Raw genomic sequence first — 13,750 nt, 5'->3', positions numbered from 1 at the left:
GCTTACGAAAAAATGTGTCACATGATTTCGTAACCACAGTGATCGTTTAAATTGGCAACACTCTGTAGTCAAATCCATTTTTTCGACACTCAGCAATGTAAATAAATAAAGGGGGGTTTTTTAAAAGCTATAGGAAAGTTTTTCGTAAACAAAAAAAGTCATAAACTTCAGAAAAATGCGTGAAATCTTTATTTGAGTCGATAGTGCAGTCCATAAATTTAATGTTTGAAGATTAGTGCATGTAAATGTTGACCGGGACTGCGCCTCAAATGGTCCACCCGCTTACTCCCAACATTTCGGCCGGTATCTCACGAATTAATGCTTCAATGTTGTCTTTCAATGCGTCAATTGAAGCGGGCTTGTCTGTATAGACACGAATGTGAAATAAAATGTTCACCGCACTCGCCTCTCAATAAGTCCATTGTTGTCACGGTAGCGCTCACCATTCACAATTACGTTACGATTCGTATCATCTTTGAAGAAGTACGGCCCAATGATGCCACCAGCCCATAAAACGCACCAAACTGTGCCTTTTTCTAGATTCATTGGTAGCTCTTGCAACTCTCCTGGCTGATCTTCACTCAAAATAAAAAAAAATTGCTTCGTCGCTCAATGGAAGAAGCGCGCGATGAACTTTCATAATTTGCAAGCGTTGTTAGTTTGTAAGACGATTCATGGTTAAATTATAGACCAATCTGAACACGCTTGACTGTGAAACAAAACACGAAACGTGCGTGAGCTGTTTAAACCAGTGTTGCCAAAAAGATAATAGCTAAAAAAATCACCCTTTATGACCTTAGCTTTCATTTTATTTGCAAAAAAAAAAAAAAGTATTTCAAATTCTTTAGAATATTTATAGAACATAATAATCTCGAAAGTGCATACAATATTGATTATGAGGTGTACCCAAAGTTATGTATTACACACGGGGTACCATCAAACACAATTTGGCCGTCATCCAAAAATATTTGTTATTTGCAAAGTAATACAGAATTTGTTTATAGCTCTTAAACAATGTATGTGATGGAAATTGTCAAGGATACAATATTTAAAAATCCATTTTTGTTGTGGTTAACGAAACCCTCTACCATTGGAAATGTGCATGCTTAAAATTGGTTGAATCAAAACTTAAAACCTAGTTTTTATTACTCCTTATTAATTGCTTATAAAATTGTGTGACCTTCTTTCCAAGGCAACACAAACAACGGTAAAAGAAGTCTTTGAAATAATAATCAGAAATAATTATGGTCCAGTAAAACGAATATCCTTCTCTTTGCTGATATAAAATTGTATGTTTTAATAAATCACAACAGAAGATGTTGTATTTGTGTTGGAAGAGCTTTAAAAAAACATAGCCTACTTCTAGGCTTTCAATGTTAAATCTTCAAAGAGAAATAGAAAATCACTGAATGACAAATAACAAAAGAACTGAACCTTCAAATATCGTATAAAAACAGTCTTTAGTTCAAAGGACACATACAGCATATGCAGTGTACATAAAAACATTTGAACAATATGCATTGCACATTTTAGGGGAGTGAAAAAATGTAAAAGTATTTTTCTTGGAGGGAAAAAAATAATTGGAGGAAGGATGCTTTTCACTTTTGCTGCTCTTGGGCATGAATGTTTGATCACAAATGTATGAGGTTTGTTTAAAATATAAGAACACTTTGAAATATTTCGAGCTGACATAAGTTTAAATATCACACTCCCCCTAGCCATTACGAACATACAGCTTAGCCAGTAATGTCCTAAATAACATAACAATACTACGAATTTTGTGCTTGGTGCCAAAAATTAGAGGAGTTCAAGGAGCTTGAATATCTATTGAGTTCGGCTAATGGATCAAAAGGTCTGTATGACCCGTTGGCCAAATGGCTGAATTTGCAAAATACATATGAATATAATTATTTTTAATTTCTAATCTTAATTACAAAGCAAGGGTGATATTTATACCCATGCCTGGCAAGACAAGTTGTGCAACACCAAAATCCTATAGAGCGTATGTACGTAATTTCTAATCAAAACCTTAGAACGTATTGTGGATACCATGATAAAGAGAAGGACATGCAGCGAAATGTCTAAAGATTGTCATCAAGGGACCTTTAAACAATGTGAGGACCGACAAACTGGTCCAATCCTTACACCAGTTCCTGGTAGACCGGGTCCTCAGAGACTGCATAAACGATATGCTAAAAAATCAGGTGGATACATTGTGGGACATAAGGGATAAAGTGGTGCAAGGCACGCCACAGTAGGACATTAATTCGCCACTCACCGATAGGAGTGAACAACATAAAGAACCTATTAAGGATCCCGACTGAGTAGGGATTCAGAACCGCCTGCTGCGCAGAAGTGTTATACTAATTTAATGTGTAGGAATCTGTATAAGCTAAGCAGAAAGTCAGAAAGGGTCTTGGAGGCGGTATGTTTACCCAGAGAAGACTGTACTGAGAAGGCCCACAAATGTTTGGCGTTATATAAACATGCCGCAGGCTCGAAATGGGACCTGAATTCGAGGATAGTCCACTGACTTTACAGGAGCGTTTTAGACCAATATTAATTACGCCTGAATAGTATGGTGGATCCCCCCAAAATAAAATCTTTGTCGAGTGTGAACATCGTTGCGAGAAGTAAACTGGCCATCAGGGCTCCAAAAACCAGGACGTTAAGGTAACGAATAGTCTTGGAGTGTAAGAAGGAGATTAAAGCCTTATCTGGAGTCTTGGAGTGTAAGAAGGAGATTAAAGCCTTATCTGAGGATGGCACGATCCCCACTGTCTGGGCCCATAGCGGTGTAAGGAGGAATGAAAGAGCAGGCGTGAATGCCAAAGAACTGCAGTTAATTAACTCGGATAATTCGAAGCCTTTCTGCGCGACGCAATTCCAGCCAAGGGCGTGGGCGACAAACGCTCGATGAGAAGACGAGGCTATTATTAAATGGATATAAGAAGATCAGTATAACTTTCGGTATGTTAAAAGGAGCATAAGACTACGAGAGCACTATGTAGAATAGGTGTGGCAAATGAGAGCATGTGTAGAGCAAGTGGGGAAAATTATTCGACATTGGAGCTTTTGTGGCTAACTGACACCGGCACTTGGTGGGGTGTCAGTTAGCCAATAATCTGAAATTGAGATTCAATTTCAGATTATTTTTTATGGTTTTATTAATATTGTTGGATTTTTATTATAGGTACATATATACATAGATTATTCGATTTTATAAAATGACATAAAATTCATAATTTCTAATCATTTGAACTGTTTTTTAGTTATTTATCACCATAGACAGTTATCATCAATAGCGACGAGTTGCAGATGTATACCCCACCATTACTTACATTTGCATGCAGAACGAACGAATCGAGTGTCTTTGTGTGCTAAACTATTTTTTTTAAGAGCAAAGTGCATTAGCCTCCTCCTTCAAAGCTCAAGGCAAAACATATTGTGGTTGGTTATGGTTGTGCGGCATACATACCACACGCTCACGTTCTATGTATGAGTTAGTTGGTAGCTATAGCTAAGGTACGTGATGGTCACCACATAGAAGAACATAGTGCTTAGATGAGCACAGCTAGCTAGTAGGTGCCGAGCGAAAGAAAGGGGGAAGGTTGGCGGCATAAAACAATATACAGAGAGGAGACAGTGTGTATTTGCTTTGTGCTAAAGGAAAAGCTTAAAAAAGCTCAAAAGAGGAGTGTTTCCACCGGTTCAGCGCTGTCCTATGAATACAAAAACAATGTGCAATTTGTTGTTGTTGTTATATTACATGGGCTTCTCAACGGTAAACAAATGCAGTTGTTGCAAAAGCTTTTTCGTAGTTTTCAAACGATCTTGAACCACATGTAGGTTGTTGCACTTCTACTAAAGTACCATATTACCAATACTACCACACTATCCCAAACAAACAAACAAACATGTATTAAAAAAAATGCACCAACAGACACCGTCAACCCAATGTGGTGGCAGTGCAAAAATTGCATTGAAAATGACAGAGAAATAAAAAGCAAAGCTTTTCTTTTACACATACACCTATTGTATGTACTATGTAGATGTGCATGTGCACGCTTTCGTATTCACTTCTATCACATCGTACTCATTAGACTATTTCATTCTGCCCCCTACCACTAAATTGGGTGTATTTAAATCCATATTCTTAAGATTATAAATCTAATCTAAATGCACATTATGGGGAGAATTGTTTTATTCCGTTAATTAAAATGATATAATTTTGTATTAAATAATTTCAATTACATAAACAACACAAATAAAAAATAAACATGGTAAGACAAAAATATTAGGTTGCACCGACTACGTAATACCCTACATCCAAACGGGCAATAAAACAATTATTTTAAAATTTTTGACAAATCCATGAAAATCGGGCTTTGAATTTATATGGGAGGTATATCTTTACTTTAACCAATTTGACAAAACTTATAAGAAATGGCAAAGGCAATAAGGAAATGCACAGAAAAATAAAAAGTAAATGTTTACGAATCCGATAAGGGGGTTATTCAAAAATTTGGGTTGATCAACCGTTTTATCAGACTTTGGTAGCGGTAACATTTTTTTTTGTAAATTTTATTTGTAAATAATATTTCTTAAGAAAACATCTTATAATGGGCGATTTTTAGCTATTATCTTTTTGGCAACACTGGTTTAAACAGCTCACGCACGTTTCGTGTTTTATTTCACGTCAAACATCTTCAGTTTGGTCTACAATTTAACCATGAATCATCTTACAAACGAACAACGCTTGCAAATTATTAAATTTAATATCCAAAATGCGTGCTATGTTAAAAAATTTCATCGCGCGCTTTTTCCATTCCATCGACGAAGCTTATTTTTGACTCAATGGGTACTTAATAAGTAGAAAAAGTCACGGTTTGGTGCGGTTGATGGGCTGGTGGCATCATTGGATCGTACTTCTCAAAGATGATGCGAATCGTAATGTAACTGTAAATGGTGAGCGCTACCGTGAGATGATATCCATGACGAGACTTGCATGACATGTGGTTTCAACAAGACGGTCGATTCAAATAAAGGTAAGGACTAAAAAATATGCCATTATGGATGCACTGAAGAAAGGCATTGACGGGAATATGTCAAAATACCGACTTAGATCAATAGTCAAGGCAAAAGGTTGTTGGTGTTGTAGCCATATTTGCCTGCTGGTGTAGCGATCTTTGCCAAACTTCAGAGTTGGGTAAGCTTATTCCGGTACTAGCACAGATTGCCGCAGAAATTTAATGGCCTTTGATTATTTAAAGGTACCAATAACTCGCCTTGTTATATCGAGTGTATCACAGGTACTCCGTATTTAAGCAAGAGCCAGTGCCAGCCGTCTTCTCACAGAGACTTCGATACCGCTGATTGTTCGCAACAGCATTTGCAGCTACTCTGGAGTATACGGAGTAGCTACCTGTTTGTGGACGCCTCAGATAGCTCTCAGCTGAACTTCTCGTGATGACAAAAGGTGGTCATATCGAGCAAAAGGATTCTGAAATTTGGATTAATTTCACACATTTTTGTCATTTTCACTAATATATATAGTTTTCATGTTGGGAATGACCAACTGTTTAAAAATTTGTTTTATTGTACATTTCGTCAAAGGCCTAAAAAAAATGCCATAAAAACAATTTAATTCAAATATGTAGGTGGTTTGCATTAAGCTATTGCATTCTCGGATTACGTGGTATGAATATTCATTACGCAGCGTTATTTTTTACAGTGAAAATTCCTGGCTGTGAAACAATGGGGAAAATACGAAGCCGCTAATAATAAATAAGTAAAATACATTTGAAGTTTTAGAAAGAATAGAGAGTTCACAACAAATGGCAAATAACTTAAAAAGAAAAAAATGAGAATTCACTTAACAATTTAAACATTAAAAAAAATAACATTCAAAACTTCATAACACTCATATCAAATTATTATGATTTTATTTGTATGTCTCTATGTATATAGTAAAACAATACAACTTTTTCACAATTAACTTCTGTGTTCTAAAGAAGCGGTTTAATATCACGCCATCTACAACTTTTTGGTGTTTTCAAAATGTCAGTAGCCCAAAACGGGTGTTAATTTCAAAATGCCTCAAAACAATGAATATTAATTAAATAATTTACCGGCACAAGCAAACAACAAAACAACACAACCATAAAAAATATTGGCATGAGCCGGCTTGATTCGGGTATGTCTTAATAGACTAACGTCAGAATGACAACCAAATTAGCAAACACAAATGCACTATGTGCCTGACAGGCGCACATGAGTTGGGGCATTCATTGTTGTGTTTATTTAATATCATCAGCCCATCTATCTAATGAAAAACAAAAATACCAAAAACGAATAACAAAATGAAAGTGTATAAATAAATTAAATTGCTCTTACGTAAGATGTGAAAGAGAAATAAGAAGAAGAATTGGTTTCATTTTGCCGGCACAATAATAACAATGCCGGCTTTTGCTTTGCGTAGTATTTCAGGCAAATTTCAATATTTGATACTGCAATAATCTGACACGATGACAAATTATTAACCCATATTTGGATGTAAAAGTAGTAATCACTTATGGTATTCTATATATAGCCTATTGTTAAAACGTCAAATTATTAAAAGACCAAAAAAGGAGACATTAAAACTATTAATATGTAGTAATTTTAACTTAATGAAAGCAGAAGGAAGCAAAAAGACTTGAGTGTGAGGGAATCAGAATAAGGTGCGGAAATGTTACCAAAAAAACAAACGTCCAACCAATGGCTTGTTACGGGCACATCCCACTGCAGAGTCTAACGGCCTTATTCACACAACTTTATGACGCCTTAAAATAGGTTTATATGACAGTTCTATAAAGGAAATATGTCAAATAAACCATTTCAAATCTACGATAGGTTTTGTGTAGAGGAGTAAATGTTCTGTAATAATGTTACAGCAAGAGTTAAGGTCCTTAGGTTAAGGTACTGCTGGTCAAACGCGTATCGTCGAAGGTTGGATAACACAGTTTCTAATGTCGTTTTTTAAAGTAACCCCGAATTTCTTTTTCCAGTTCACTAAATCAGATTCGTTCATTCAGTTCACAAAATCAGCTTCGTTCATTCGTTTACTAGTAAGGTCATGCCGAAAGTTGATTTTGTATTTTTTCTTTGATGATCTATCTTTCCATCCTTGGTTATTTGTATCAAGTACATGTTTAAATAAGTAAATGTTTATTCCAAGTAAATATTGTCTTCTCCTTTCGTTGACACCTTCTATTGGCTCTCGTGGAAAGAAAGGTACAACGAGACACATAAGGTGTGTTCGTGTACTTAAAAATTTGTGCAAATTTGCACATATTGTTACTGGAAGTCGTTCGCATACTTTATTTGCCAGCTGAAGAGAAAGAGAGAGTTTGAGAGTTTGATAATTGAGACCTTGCAAATTTCTACTGGAGATTTTTCCCATCAGACATGTGCAGCATTGCAGAAAATGGCTCTTCTTACTCTCCTGTAAATTCTTACTGGGTTTGTAATTGATACGGCATAAGTGCATATCCCATACCAAATCGAATAACCCCGCACGGGAAAACTGTAAATACCACACATGCTGGAACTTTGAGGTCCGATCTGTGTGGTGCTAATAGCTTTCACGAGAAGCTTAGATGCGAGCAACTGCGTGCGTCCACAGGTTGCGGATAGTGGAATGCTCCATACCCAGTAGCTGACACGGCAGTCGCGGAGATTCAGTGGTGTAGAGCGGAGAGTCTCAGTGAGAGGCCGAGCGACAACGGCTCTTGCATAAATACTGAGTGCTTATGATCCTCGATATGACCAAGCGAGTTATTGGCGCCTTTAAACCCGCGGCGATCGGACCGTTGGACCGAAACGAGCTTGCTCACCTACAGCAGCTTGACGAGGATCGCCACCTCCACATGCAAATGTGGTTACAACAACAACAACATTGATAGAGGTTGAATGTCAAGACGATAAATCTATATACATATGTATGTATAAATTTCAGGAGATGCAATCAGTATTTCGGATGTCACAATCGGAATAATTAGATACTATACCCCTCCCACCTCTTTATGTCGTGGTGATTATAAAAATGCAAACATTGCTTACTTGAATGTTGAGTGTATTGTTTGTTTTTTTCTACAATCTGTTGCGACTCTCAATGGGTTAATTGTTTTATTCTCGCTATAATTTACGCCTTGTTTTCATTTAAAATAAGACAGACTGTAGTATTTTTTATTTTTATATTGTGGTTGCTTGAAATTTTGCTACGACGCAATTAATTTCTTTTTTGCTTTGTTTTTAAGTTATTTTTTTATAATATGGCTATTATTTTGTTTTTGGTTTTTTGTTATTGACTTTAAGCGTAGATGAAGAAAATGAAAGGAAAACAAGAACCAAAAAAATTTTTTGCCGGTTGATTATCAGGTGTTGTTAGTTGGTGTGCAAGTAGCAAGAGAGGGAGAGCGATAGAGAGCGGTAGGTTGAACATAAACAAGACTGGTTTTGTTGTTGATGTTGTTTATTTAATTTTTTTCTTTAAAGATTACGTTGCTTAAATGCCACAGCGAAAGAATTATTTATGTTTCGTTGGTTTTTTTTTCTGTTGTTATTCAATTGCGATTAGCCAGCGAGCCAGAAAAAACAAAATAAAATTTAATTTATTTATGTACACAAAGGTATGTATGTGTATGTGGCATAATAAGCATGCTTGTTTTCAAAATGTCAAAGAAAATAATATTTAATGAAATGATAAAGAATCAGTCAGTCGCCACATTGAAGGGGTATGCGCAACTGAAACACAAATTCTTTTTATTTATCATTTTTGCATTCACCAAAAATATTTACGTTTTCGAATCAAAACAGATAAAAGTATCTTTTTATATAATCTACATATATAAGAAGCATATTGAGGTCATCTAGTTTTTTTTTGGCATACATTTAGACAATTTCTTTCTATGATATGATACAAAAAATGGATTGTAGTATTTTTAAAATTTAAATTTTTAATGACTTTGAATGAACACTCTTTCTATCTGAACTTTTAATTAAAAAGATACTTTTGCTGGCACAAGTCTTTGATTATTTTTAATTTCTTCAATTTAACCGAAAGTGCGAAGATAGAAAAAGTGATTGTCAATAGGAGCGTCTCATTAACCGCAATACTCAAAAAATATCATAGAAAAGAGAGATACAGAATTTACCTAAAGTAAAATTACAAAATTGGTGCTTAATTTGGGAAAAATATAATTTTGAAGTTAAAATTTAAGTATATTTAAGAGATGTATTGTAAAAAAATTAGTGCATAAACACAAAATAAAATTAAAAAAAAAAAAACAACAACAATATTGTCTTCTTTAACCCATTAGTGCATTTTTTTCTTTTTTTAGGACGTTTTCATTTTTCGCGCTACGTGCTCATTTATATGAATATTTTGGAAGCCCATATAGAAAAGAAGTAAGAACATATCAATCAACATTTAGCGTTATTCTATAATTTTGATCAAGTTCCAACTTTCAAGTTCTTGTTTACTAAAAAAATTAAAAAAAACGTCTAAAAAATCAGCGTGGAACGTAAATAAAAGCAAGAAAACCAATTTTAAATGTATGGTGTGTTAACGGAACCAATATTTTTATTTTTCCGATTTGTGGAAATAACTCATGACAATATGGTCGTTTAAATTGTAATAAAAATTTAACACAGATTGGCCTACGTTAAGCGTACTATCTGCATATCGTCCTTTATAAAGAACGCTTTGTGAAAATTTAGTTTCCGCTTTTATATAAAAAATATTTTTTTAATCGCTTATTAATAACCAATTAATTCTAAAAGAAATTAAGGTTAGGTTAGGTTGAAAAGAGGGTGCATATATTAATCCGCCCCATGCTTCTGTGGACATACACCTAAGCCAGTAATCGGCTTGTTGTGCGCTCTAAAAGCTATAAAGTAAAAATTTAATAATTATTAATTAATAAATTATAATTCCCAGATCCTTAAATCTGCATTCGAGAAATCGTTTGTCATACGTGTTGCTCGAGTTTGGTATCAATTGCCTTTGGAACTGAGAATATTTTCTCATTCTAATAATGCTTTTAGAATAAAAGTTTTTCTTAACATTTCTAGCAACTAATCAAAGATTTACAAACATTTTTTTCGCTAGACATGATTCGGACAGTTTGCTATCTTTAAAGACTCTTTTCTTGCTGTATTAGTTTAATTGAGGTTGGGGAACCCCTCGATACTGACTAAGTATATTAAATTTAAATTTATTTCCTTCGATACTGACTAAGTATATTAAATTTAAATTTATTTCCTTTTAATATTTAAGTTTTTATTTTGGGCTACGCTACAGTGTAATTCGATTTTTGGCGCTGGTGGAATTTAGTAAAAAAAAACCATGCTAGGGAGCTTTATGCATTAATGGGTTAAGTTTGGAAAAATATAAAATAAAAATAAAATAAGGAATTATCCAAATGTGAACTCAAACAAAATAATATACTATACGTTATTAGATGATCGGTGTAAAAATATATCATATTTAAATAAAAGAATAAATAAAATTATTAATAAGAAAAACAAATAAAAATTTGGAAAAATAAAAATAATAAATGAAAATAAAAATATGTAATAAAATAATAAAAAATTAAAAATAAACAAATAAAAATAATAAAAAAAAATAAAAATAAACAAATAAAAATAATAAAATATATAAATAAAAATAATAAAAAAATAGAAACAATAAAAAATAGGAATAATAAAAAAAAATAGAAATAATAAAAAAATAAAAATAATAAAAAAATAGAAATAATAAAAAAATAGAAATAATAAAAAAATAGGAATAATAAAAAAATAGAAATAATAAAAAAATATAAAAAATATAAAAATAAAAATATAAAAAATATAAAAAATATAAAAAAATATAAAAAAATATAAAAAAATATAAAAAAAATAAAATAAAAATAATAAATTAAAATATACGAACAATATTAAATTAAAATAAATAAAATAAAAATTAAAAATATGAAAAAATAAAAAAAACAATAAATACAAAGAATAAAAAAGTAAATAAAAATATAAAAACAAAAAAAAAAAACGATCTGGGACAAGGGGCCTAAGACAACTCGCCAAATTTCGGCGACATCGGAAAAAACATCCGCCTTTTATGGGCGTAAGACCTTAAATCGATATATGGCATCTATATCCAAATCTGGACCGATCTGAGCCAAATTGCAGAAATATGTCGAAGAGCCTAACACAAATCACTGTCCCAAATTTGGGCGACATCGGACAATAATAAAATATAATAAAATAAAAAAAAAAATAAAAATAATAAAATAAAAATAATAAAATAAAAACAATAAAACAAAAAAATAAAATAAAAAATATATAATAAAAAAATAGAAAATAAAATAAAAAAAAATAAAAAATAAAATAAAAAAAATAAAATAAAAAAAAATAAAATAAAATAAAAAAAAATAAAATAAAATAAAAAAAAAATAAAAAATAAAATAAAAAATAAAATAAAAAATGAAATAAAAAAAATAAAATAAAAAAAATAATAAAAAAAATAACAAAAATAATAAAAATAATAGAAAAAAATAATAAAATAATAACAAAAAAAATAATAAAAGAAATAATAAAAAATAAAAAAAGGAATAAAAAAAAATAATAAAAATAAAAGAAATAATAAAAGAAATAATAAAAAAATAAAAATAAATAATAAAAAAAAAAAATAAAAAAAAAATTAAAAAAAAAATAAAAATAAATAATAAAAAAAAAATAAAAATAAATAATAAAAAAAATTAAACAAAAAATAAAAATAAATAATAAAAAAAATTAAACAAAAAATAAAAATAAATAATAAAAAAATTAAACAAAAAATAAAAGAATATAAACAAACAAAAATATAAAAATAAATAAACAAACAAAAAATAAACAAAAAAATAAATAAAGAAAAAAATAAATAAACAAAAAAATAAACAAAAAAAAATAAACAAAAAAATAAATAAAAAAAATAAATGAACAAAAAAAAATAAATAAAAAAAAATAAATGAACAAAAAAAATAAACAAAAAAATAAATAAACAAAAAAATAAATAAACAAAAAAAAAATAAACAAAAAAATAAATAAACAAAAAATAAATAAACAAAAAAATAAATAAATAAAAAAATAAATAAACAAAAAAATAAATAAACAAATAAAAATAAATAAACAAAAAATGAATAAACAAAAAAATAAATAAACAAAAAAATAAATAAACAAAAAAATAAATAAACAAAAAAATAAACAAAAAAATAAATAAACAAAAAAATAAATGAACAAAAAAATAAATAAATAGCATAAATAAATAAATAAAATAAATAAACAAAAAATAATAAACAAAAAAATAATAAACAAAAAAATAAATAAACAAAAAAATAAATAAACAAAAAAATTAATAAACAAAAAATAAATAAACAAAAAATAAACAAACAAAAAAATATATAAAAATCAAAAAGTAAAATAAAAAACTACTCTCTTTCAGAAATTGAACTTTTTAATTTGGTTTCCACAAAATCCAATCAAGACGATTGGCTATATTTTTACACTCAAATCAAATGTTCTTTTATGACCATCTATTGGCCATATTGATACATTCCTTACAAAACATACTCAATCAAAAAATAATAGGATATAAAAGAGGGAGAGTAGTCTACCATTAAACTGTTTTCGTTGTTGTTATTGTTAAATATATATCAAATTTTTTTTCCAATTATTTATAAAACTGTTAAGATATTATTGTTAGTTTTTACGTTAATTCAGAAGATTTTTCAGAAAGTTTTTGTGATTTTTTTTAATTTTACTGTAATGCGAACATCTAGTTGTGTGTATTATAATTTATAATATATGAGATTAACTGTTATTGACTAGTATTTAATTCTTGATTTATTTTTAAGAAATTTTTTTTAATTTTTACTTCTCATTTTATGTATTGTAAATTATTATTGGCAATATTTGTTAAATTTACGAGATTAACTGTTTATGAGTAGTATTTAATTCTTGATTTATTTTTTAGCAAATTTTTATGAATTGTGTTAATTTTGTAGGGTTATAGTCGCATATAGTCACCAAAAAAAAAGGAATGATGAATGTTAAACGAGTTAATAATTTATTGGCCCATTTCACTTTCATATTAGAGGTCTTGAGTTAAATTGTGTAATGGCACCAGCCTATATTGAAAATGTTTATCAAATGTTTACATCATTTATTGATAAAAGTGATTTGTTGCTATTAGAATATAAAATTATATTTTGCTATCAGGTTTATAGATATCGATTCCAAAATGAGCCAGCCTACTTGAGAGATTGTGTGTTTTTGAATTTAATCGTAATATTGTATAAATATGGGTCATATTTTTTGGCTGCTATAATAAAGGAAATGTTTATAATGATTTTTTGTGTATGAGAATAACAACTGCAACAAATCCATATGGTATCAACTCCAACATTAAAAATGTATTTCCAAGCAACGCAGCGTAACACCCCCTTACTCAAATCATCGTTGTCGTAAATTTGCAGTAATTCACTTGATGCCAAAAAAAAAAAAAAATGATAAAGCATATAAAGACCCTAATAAAGATAGATAAGAACTTGAGCTATACTTCCATCCAACAACAAGCTAATGTAATTGTTATCAGTTTGTAGGAAAAAAAAGTAAAAGGCTCGAGTGGGGGCTATTATTGGTATAGCAGGCAATCAAATAATAGTCGTAATCGTAA

General features: G+C 30.2%; 1 protein-coding gene across 1 annotated transcript in view; it reads right to left on the bottom strand.

The window, feature by feature from the left end:
• Positions 1 to 13,750, bottom strand: part of LOC106081820 (programmed cell death protein 4) — a 42,472-nt gene that overhangs the window by 7,923 nt on the left and 20,799 nt on the right. The gene's annotated exons all lie outside the window — the stretch shown is intronic.

The sequence above is a fragment of the Stomoxys calcitrans genome, chromosome 4 (genome assembly GCF_963082655.1).
Source record: "Stomoxys calcitrans chromosome 4, idStoCalc2.1, whole genome shotgun sequence".
Lineage (NCBI taxonomy): Eukaryota > Metazoa > Arthropoda > Insecta > Diptera > Muscidae > Stomoxys > Stomoxys calcitrans.
This window is presented reverse-complemented; position numbering and strand designations above follow the sequence as displayed.